Source organism: Xenia sp. Carnegie-2017, unplaced genomic scaffold (assembly GCF_021976095.1).
Source record: "Xenia sp. Carnegie-2017 unplaced genomic scaffold, XeniaSp_v1 HiC_scaffold_24, whole genome shotgun sequence".
NCBI classification, from domain to species: domain Eukaryota; kingdom Metazoa; phylum Cnidaria; class Anthozoa; order Malacalcyonacea; family Xeniidae; genus Xenia; species Xenia sp. Carnegie-2017.
The window spans coordinates 6,111,895-6,122,386 of NW_025813487.1; positions in this window are offsets into that span (position 1 = coordinate 6,111,895).

Consider the following 10,492-nt stretch of genomic DNA (forward strand, 5'->3'; position numbering starts at 1 on the left):
ATAAGTCAGTTCATATTATAAAAAACCTTTATTATTGAATAAACCATTGTAAATTAGGAATACGTGGCAAACATCAACTGCACGCAATTATAACTACTTATGATCAATAAAAACACTGTAGATACAACAGTAAAGGATTCAATGAAAGTAAACCTTAACCATGCATCTTATTGTCAATAGTTAGAAACTTGGTATATCAATTTAGATATGATTTCTCATGCATGTTTAGTCATACTTTATCGAGATGTTGCTTTAGCTAATTTGTTATGTCGGTAATGTAGTTCTAAAATATCGTTTAATTTTTCTAAATTTACCTTCGTTTTAGAAGTAAGACAACCGTGTGAACAAATTTATGCTTGCTTTAGTACTTTACATGTCATATACTCAACAAACGGATGAAGAGATTTAATATAAACAACGCGACCACATACATATTAGTTAAAAAATAGCGATCATAGTTCATGCCTTATCGTAACATTAATATTTTTAGTGAGTTTTTTTACATAAACACATTAAGTAAACGAGCGAAGATAAAAAAAGAGTCAGGATCTACTTCAACAAACAGTATTATGAAACATTAATGACATCTATGTTACAGTATAGACACAGAATAAGAATATACAGAAGAGTCACTTGTGTCGGAGACTTTGATGTTTTTTCCATTGCGCATGTTGTGGTATAGGGAATATACAGTAGGTCCACTTTGTGTGCAACTGGCTGCTGTATATTTAATTAGATTACTGACTACCGTTAGGCATTTTATCATTCCTATTCGTAAGAAAAAGCAATTGGCTGCCACTATGGTAATCACATGCGTAATAAGATATGTGTGGCACGAAAAATTTAATAAAGTCGCTCTACTGTATGTTCTTCTATAGTGTGTCTATGTAGAACATCTCAGTTATATAACTAAGTATATATCATTGACTTAAAACAATTGTCATGTAAATAAAATACATAAATAAGTACCGCATACAGAGTGAATGATAACATTGACACTAGTCAAATTCTAAAGGACTCGTGCTAAACGTAATAAAGTTTCACAAGTTTTAACTCAAGAGTTGAGGATCAACTATCTAAGACAGGATTTGAATGTCAATGCTTAGGACACGATTTTCGAAAATGCGAGTGTTTTTTCCTTTCATTAATCAAAATTCCATACAAATAGATTATTGCATAAGTCATTTCATATTATAAAAAACCTTTGTTATTAATTATGAATAATTGTTAAGCTCCAACTACACGGAATCATATTTACTTATGATAAAAAACACTGCAGACACAAAAGTAAAGAATGTAATGAAAATAAGATAATGCTTATCTCAAATGTCTAGTAACGATGAGAAACACATTGTAGTTGAGTCTCAGTAGGCAAATTTAAAAGATTAGTGGTACCAGTAAGGGAAAACACCCCCAGAGCGCATTTACGATTTCAAAAAGTGAATGCTCATAGTGAGTTAAATCACAGTATAGGAATATCATGTAGGACCCTTTAATGTGCAACTAGCTGCTGTATATTTAATTATGGGCTGTTCACATGAGCCCGTAGCCGGGATTTGGCAAATGGAAAAGATTAAATACTTTACAACAAAAATCTTATTTGAGCAAGTTCTCTGTAATATGACTTTGGAAATTCAAAAAACCTTTAAAATGAAGAGAAATAATTTAGCTTGATTTGAAAATTGCGACTAAAATGACTTATGACGCTTAAGAAAGGTTGTAAATTTTGCGATTCAAGCTTTCACTCTTGTCAATGACTTAAAATCATTTTACGCCTCGCAGAATCCCTGTTACCGGGTTCATGTAAACAGGCTCTTAGTTTACTGGCTGCTGTTTGCCATATCGTCAATCCTATTGGTCACACAATGCAATTTACTGGCTGCCAATGTGGTAATCAAATGCGTAATAAGATATGCGTGGCACGAAAAATTCAATGGAGTGGCTAAACTGTATGTTCTCTATACTGTGGTTAAATGTTCTTTTCCATCTCATGTGAGTTTTTCTTTAAAAATATGAAAATGCAATCTCTGCCAAGAAAATTGGTTAGTTTAAGCAAACTTTACATTTGACAAGAGATGGTACATAGTAATTTTCTCAGTAAATATTGATGTTATGCAAAGTATTTCCTCTCATGACCACCCCTAAAGTGAACCTTCTAAACATGTCAAGAACTTCAGAAAAGTTATTTCTTTTTGTTTTTGAAAGTTAGAACTATGTTGACATTGCAATTTTAGTGGGGTGTCGATTTTTGGATTTTCGTCCCGGATTGAAGAATTAGCACATGTACCATGGTGTTTGTTGTGGTAACAATCTCGCAAATGAATTCGACAATGTTTCCCAATGGAACACCAATTGGCTCTATGTACAATATTCAGAATGGAAACTTTAGAGCTTGTGGTCAATTGGCTGCTACTTCCATTGCTCAAAGAAGTCTCCCACTATGCATTTTGGACGAAAGTGCTTACAACTTGATGCTAATCCTAATATCCTAAGCTAATCCTAATCTCGACAGCAGCCTGGAAAGTCAGAACTTAGTAAGATGAAGTTCTTCTTAGTGATTCCTTCATCTATAATATTTAACAGCAGTGATATATCATTGCGGTAGCCAGGATTTTCTGTCAAATGGGAGGAGATAAAAGGGAAGAGGAGCCACAATCAATGTTGTAATTAGGGAGCTTTAGCAAGAGTACGACTACGACAACGAGTACGACGCTTGACCGTGTAAGAGAATGGCACGACGAAGTTTGTTGTCGTTGTCGCTTCGCCAAAATTTTGTTTTAGTTGTAAACAACAGAACGAGCCTTTTTATTGTGTAAAACACTGACGTTGGCGATACAGCTACGGCTCTATTTGTTAATAATGATATCAAAAAATCGGTAATACTGGTTTTGCGAGAATATAGGACTCTTTAGACTGAAAAATCTTCACTATTTCAAGTTTTATGTACGATTTGTACTATTTTATTGTTTGTTTACTTTTCACTTTGCGTAGGAAATACATGAAAGTTTTGCAGGTCATATTTTCCTTTTTAATGCACATCTGCGCTCAAAAAGGATTCTAAATTAAAGCCTGGGTGCTCGAAAATACTACTGCAAACTAATTTCTTACAGAATGAAGAAATATATTTACTTTCTTTGCTTAAAAAGACATCGTAGTCGCGACTACGAATTTTTTACAAAACATCGTACTCAGATTGATGACGGCTACGTGTTGTTGTTGTCGCAACAATGTTTTCGCGCCAAAATGACGTAATTCGTACTCGTAGTCGTACTTGTAGGCTCTGTAGGCTCCGTAGACTCGTAGTCGTACTCGTAAATAAAACAATATATTTTAGTGGACCCAAGAATTTTGCCAGGGGGCCTGGCTCTCTGTCTAGCTATCTCACCATTGATTGATACAAATGATTTCCTTTGTATTAAAAAAGTGAATAGAGAATATATAACACTAACAGGACCTGTTATGACTCACATCACAGCAGTTTTTCTCAAGAAATCCCATGTCTAGAAATAGTGACATTAAAAAACGGTACGAATCTTATCCTGTGAGAATAGACGAACTTAGTAGCTATTATAAGAGCAACAAAAATCACTTTGGCAATATTGCCAGTATATTTTTGAACGTTTGTTAGTCATTTTATCAGACATCAGAAACAAAACAATTAAAAAAATTTGATATTTGAACAAACATCTCTGCTTAAATAAGGCAAAATTAGTGTAAATCAGACGTACCTGTGTCGAGAGGAGTGAAGAGCTTGCTCAAATCAGAAATTTGTCAATATACCGTAAAATGTCTTGAAAAAAATGATGCTATCTGTTTCAATGCGATAGCTTTTAGAATTTGTGAAGCTCCTTAGCAGACGTAAAGTCGCAATCAAACACTGCAGGTTGCTAAGATAGAAGGAATGTTGATGAAATTGAACGAATGTTATTCGTTGGCAAATAATTAGTTATGCTACTAGCAACTGTTTCTATGAAGAAAAATATTTAATTAAAAACAGTGGATTTCTGTAAATGGACAGCTGTTTTTACATTTGTAGTTCACCCATTTGATCTAAACTCTCCGAAATTATGTCCTCTCATTTGTATTTAGCATTTCCTTGACATATAGAATTAGCATATCTTATAACACTTAAATAGTCTGCTAGTGAAGAATGTCAAGTCACGATAAAACGTTTACACACATAAATTATTCGCAACGACAGGAGCGCTACATGCGGTCGTTTCTACCAGAACTTGCTAATGCAAGCCTGAAAATTCAACTAGCAATCTTATATTCTATAATAATAAATTACGTCAAAATGGTTTCCATCTTAGTTTCAATGTGTTCTCCTCGAAACACTTCTTATTCATGTTAGAGGATATATTAAAAAACTTTGCTTTGAATTTATCTTTATTACATTATTGTTATTCTAGAAAAGAAATATAAAGATATTTTCGCCCTGATCTGCTTTCAAGTACTCCCAAAGGTCTCCTTGGTTTTCATATTTCCACAATAAACATCTTTTATTTCTTAATTGAACATCTGCAAATCTTGCAAAGTACACCGAGCGAAAACATTTGTTTCCTCCTTAGAAACGTACGTCAATTTGAAACCTCCACAGCAACAAACGTGACTATGCCACATAATAAGTTGCCACAAAATGAAAATTTTGCTAATTGAATCGTGTTTTTATTGAATATTGAACATAAAAAGATCTGTCCATAAGCTAAGAGAGGACGAAAAAGTTAGTGTGGCTAAAACCTGAGCCATTTTTATCGAATACAAACACTAAATATGTTGGTCCTAGCTGCTGCAACTCTTAAGACATAGATGAATTGAATATGGAGCCTAAGAGTTTGGAAAACTATATATATCATAAAATGGTAGAAAGAGACATATAAAACTAATTGGAACCAAAAAGTTAAAATAAGCATAATCCGTAAAAGGGCATCTTGTAACCTCAAATAGTGTAACCTAGTGTAACTCATAATGTAACCACAAAGATATAAAACAAGACAATTACGCGGCATTATTTCGGTTTTATTTAAAAACCATCATCAGAAAGGACATATTTACTAGTTGCCAGTTAATTCTACATATATATACATAGTTTGTATACATATACAGGTGTTCAGTTACAATACGAGAAAATTTAGGGGCTGTTTACATGATCCCGGGTACCTGGGAGCCAGCCAAGCGTAAATGATTTTGGCAAATGGAAAAAATTTAATATTTATCATCAGATGAATGTTCTTCAGCACTTTCACAATATTCCGATTTAATAACTATACGCATAACATTCAAAATCGAACAACAAATTTGGCCTTATTTAAGAATCACAACAGGCAAAGGCGTAACTAGAACGTTAATTGGGGGGTGTGGGTGGGTGTGGGTGGGTGTGGGTGGGTGTATAATCATATATTCAGCTGTGCCCTACTGATTTCTTTTGAAATTCAATTCACTTTCAACCTGACAGTTGAAATGCCAAGGCCTTTATATTTGAGCTACTTTGTTAAGTCTATTTATTTAACTTTCAAAAGACATGTACGAATATTTCAGATGTGAAATGAAGGAGTATTTCTTTACAAATTTACTTCATAAAAATCACAATTTTCCGCCAGTGGGAATTCCATTTTTTTTCTTTCAAATTTACTCCCATAAGGCTTTTAAATGCTAATCATCACTGCAGACCTAATCCATAACTTCTTCTTGTATCGTATGCTTTACAAAGGCAGTGGCTCCAATTAAGAATGGCAGAAGGCACATTTCTTGTGAAAACGCTTTTTGAAACCGGTAGTTTACAAAAAACACGCAATCAGTTCAAACAAAGATTTCCAGAACGACAAACTTTGGCCCTCAGTATCATCTGGTACACTGGTACAACGTGCGTAAATTTGAGCAGAATGGAACAAGCCTAAATCGTAATAAAATTATGTAAATTTTATTCGAAAACGAGTTCTTAAATGTTAAATTGCATTATCTTTTGTCTTGACGTCTCACTTCAAATTCATTAGCGGAAAAATCTTATTTCAAGCTAAAAGTTTGAACAGAAGACTGCGTGCTTGATTTTGATAGAATCGTCAGTTAAGGTGTATAAACAGAAACCTAATAGGTTATTCTTTATCACCATGTAAAAATTATAAGCTTCACTCAAGTACACTGTATTGTTTGCCTCCATGATTGTTGCTTGCTGTGCTAAAAATCATGATTTGTGCAAAGAATCAAGATAAACTAATGGTTAGCTATCACTACTATTACCTGGTTAACACAGAACTTTAGGAACTCAATTCTTTCCACATTGAAGTTATGTTTCATCATATTAACTAGATCCATTTAACACTTTCTGTCTAAAACTGCCTAACTCATAAAATTATGTACCATTGTTTACACTGTTCTGGTTAACACAGAACTTTGGAGCTTGATTTTTTTAATATTTCAATGGTCTTTTCACTTCATTTTCATGTAATCAAATCACCTCTTATAAAACTATCTGATTCTTGGTTGTTTTAAACCTAAATTAGATTGTCAAATTACTCCGTAACTTTCAAACTCAGCAACATTTACTCAAAATATATGTCTTAAATATGCTATAGCATTTTATGCTAAAGATTATTCAAAGAACAATGCCAGCTAAAGACTTTTACAAACTTTAAATATATGCTTTGCAGTAAACAATTTTTCATCGATAACAATTCATTTCAGACAGACTAATTTTTGAGTGATTTCTATGGAAGACCAACGAACATTTTCCTGGATAAGGCGTGGAAGTCACTAGAATTTATTTCTAAGAAAACATTACATTACTACAAATCGGTTAAAATTAGTCTTTGTGAAATGATGTTATCTCATTTTGAGAAATTATAAAAAAATCTTCAGCTGCATGCATTAGTTCTTTCAACAAACCAATAAAAAACATGTACATTTTTAAGACTTGTATTTTTGATTAATTGTAAAAAAATATTAATTTCATATACACATAAAAAGACTCAAGGTTTTGCAAATGCATGTCCCTTGCCTAATGCCAGCAACATTCTTTTGAATTCTTCTGGATTTACCATATGACAGACAGGAAAGGTTCTGTTCCTTCATGATCCATTGTTTTAAGCAAGTCTTGGACAATGGCTGTTGGAACGTTCCGTCCTTCCATTTGCAGACAATGCCAAAACCGCTCTGTGACCCTTGGAATTCTCTGGACCACTAACTAATTCTCTTATTCTTGTCTGCACCCTCTGAAATGTATTATCGAAGTTGGGAGAATCTTTCACATGTCGACAATGAAGACCATAATCTTTCAAGCATCTGAGAAGTGTACTGTAACTCATGTTACAACTGTGGTGCTTCGATAAAAAGCCAAGGATTTCATTATACTCATACCCACAACAAAAATAGTATTTTATAGTCGCTTCGACATTGAATTCTTCTCTAAGCTCTTCAGTAGCGACTTCAGTAGAAAACAGTAATTTTCAGATTGCGATACTTAAAATATATATGACTGTTCAAGCAATATTCGAATTTCCTCTCCTGTATAAATGCGGCCCCAAAACATTTTCATTTACTTGAAACTCGTGAGATGTTACCCAATCTTTTTTTTACATTAGGACAAAAAATTTGAGAAAAAGGATTAGCATTGATTTTAAGGGCACATTCAAATGTGCTTTGCATGTTTATGTCAGAATTGTTTTGGCAAAAATTATGAAAAAACCCATGAAAGGGGGATGACCACCTTTATAAGCATAGCTATAAATGGTACTGTAGAATCTGTGTTGTGTCAGCTGTAGTCTGTGTATTCAATGTATTGATCAATTTTCAGTCAAAAGCAAAACATTGTAAAGGCAAATTTTAATGTTTCATACGAAGGCAGATATTTGCGCAACTTTTAATTTCACTTAGGAGTTGAGGATCAACTATCTAAGACAGGATTTGATTGTCAATGCTTAAGACACGATTTTGGAAAAGGCAAATGTTTTTTTCATTTCATTGATAAAAATTCCATACAAATAGGGTATTTCATAAGTCATTATATATTATAAAAAACCTTTGAAAATTATTCATAATTTACAATGGTTTATTAAATAACAAACTCCAAGTAGACAATCATTCATACAATTTATGAAACTTTTAGCAAAATATAGATAGCGAATGTTCACGGAAATAATCTTAACAATATGTGACAAACTGGAATTCAAATTCAGGAGTTCGTTCCCATGTACTTAACTTATGTCACTGAAATTCAAACTATAAATACTTAATAAATGATATTTACCTTTTGATGAAAATGCTTTGCACAATTTTATCGAAATTTTCGTAAGGCGTCTTCTCCAATGAATACGATGACTAGAAAATGAAAGTATTGATCTCAGGAAGAATGCCATATGATCTCTGTGTGACTAGAAATACTATATGATTAAATATCATGTGTATAAACTCACGCTAGTTAACCTAATTTCTTTCAATAATTGACAAAAATTAGTCAATTTGATAACAGAATTATTCCACAATATACAGCATAAGACTTCGGTAGAGAAATTTTTTATTTCACAGTAAATGCTACACGCAAGAAAATGCTGGAAATTAAAAGTGCTAATTTAATAGTCAATTGGTAAAGAAGTGACGACAATAAAAGTTTAGATTTTAGGGGAGGTCTGGTAGTGCAACCACCAAAGATATTAAAAAAAGTTGAAACATTGCCCAGAAAAACTCAGTTCAACTGTACTACTGATTTGTTTCGCTAAAAATTGAGGGAGTTAAAATGTTTCCGACAGGGGTGTGCAGTTTATTTTTGGGATTTAAATCTAAAGTTTGCGAGCCTGTACCCCTCCGCAGTAAATCTGGCCATGTTTTATAGTAATTATGTCATTAATGGCAGGAGACATGGTAAAGCTGTAATGCAGAAAATTCTTTTGAAATACTTTTGTTTTCTTGGATTACAGTAAATCACTCTACAAATATGGAATAAAGAACAATTTTTCATTCAAAGAAAACTTACATCGTCGATAGGAAACAATTCTTGTACTAATTGTTCTTTAGTTTAAATGGAAATGATAGTATATATCAATATATGAGTGATTATTTTACTTTTATTGCAAATTTGTAATAGTTAAATTTTAACGTTGCCAACAAATAGCAACACTCTTATTTAAGCAACGTTTTTCAAAGATGAAAGTTCAACATACATCATGTCATGAAGAAATTTATATTGCATACGAATGAACGTAAGTTGTGATCTAAACATGTTTTTGCTCAATAACCACATACCCAGAACTACATAGTTGCCTGTGAATTTTAGATAGGTGTGCTAAATATACAATGAAAAATATTAGCTATATGAAAACTTTGCAAAGAACGTGAAATTAGCACGATAATTAATATCTCACTAAAGTAAATGGTTTGAACCCGGGAGTATCGTTATATGTTTGTAAATGATGATCGTCCAGGTTTATAAAGTCCTGAGAAGGACTGTTTTTGTTGTCGTTGACTGACGTTTCGACAACCTTAGCGGTAGTCATCTTCAGAGTCAAAAGAGGAGTAAACATCAGGTTGGCCGTATTTGTTATCTGGTTCTTACGTCATTGTATTGTGTGTACAGGAAATGTGTATTGTCATTGTGGATTAGTGTGAAGTGAAATATTTTATTTTTAGTTGTGATGTGTGATTTAGCTGTGACGTTTTTAGTTGTAATGTGTGATTAGTGTGAAGTGAAATATTTTATTTTTAGTTGTGATGTGTGATTTAGCTGTGACGTTTTTAGTTGTAATGTGTGGGTGTCAATTGTGTATTGTCATTGTGAATTAGTTTGAAGTGTAATGTTTTTAGTTGATCGTTTGTTTGTATTGTGAATAATTCGTTTGTAAGGTGCCGGTAATTGCTGTGATCTGTTCCGGGGGGTTTGTTCAAAGTTGGTATACCAACTTTCTAATGTAAGCCGTTGTCTATAGTCAGTACTGTAAGTGATGCATTTTGCCGAGTCCCAGTCAATGTTGTGCTTTGTGATTCGGTGATGTTCGGCAATGTGATTAGTTTTGTCTTGTTTCTTAGTAGCTCGTTTGTGCTCAGTAAGTCTTATGTTTAAGTTCCTGCAAGTTTCCCCGATATAGGAGGCGTGGCAGTCGGAGCAGTTTATTTTGTAAACTGCACCTTGTCGTTCGTTGGGTTGTTCTTTGTCCTTTATGTTCGTTAGTACTTGTCGTGACGTTGTGATTGGTTTATGTGCGACACGTATGTTGTATGGTCGTAAGATACGCGAGATAGTCTCAGACGTACCTTTGATATAAGGTATCGTTGCTGTTGTCACTGAGTTGTTCGTTTCGTTGGGTTCGTTGGGTTTGTAAGTGTTGCGTTTGATAAAGTCAACTAATAACATCAACTAAAAACATTACACTTCAAACTAATTCACAATGACAATACACAATTGACACTCACACATTACAACTAAAAACGTCACACCTAAATCACACATCACAACTAAAAATAAAATATTTCACTTCACACTAATCCACAATGACAATGCACATTT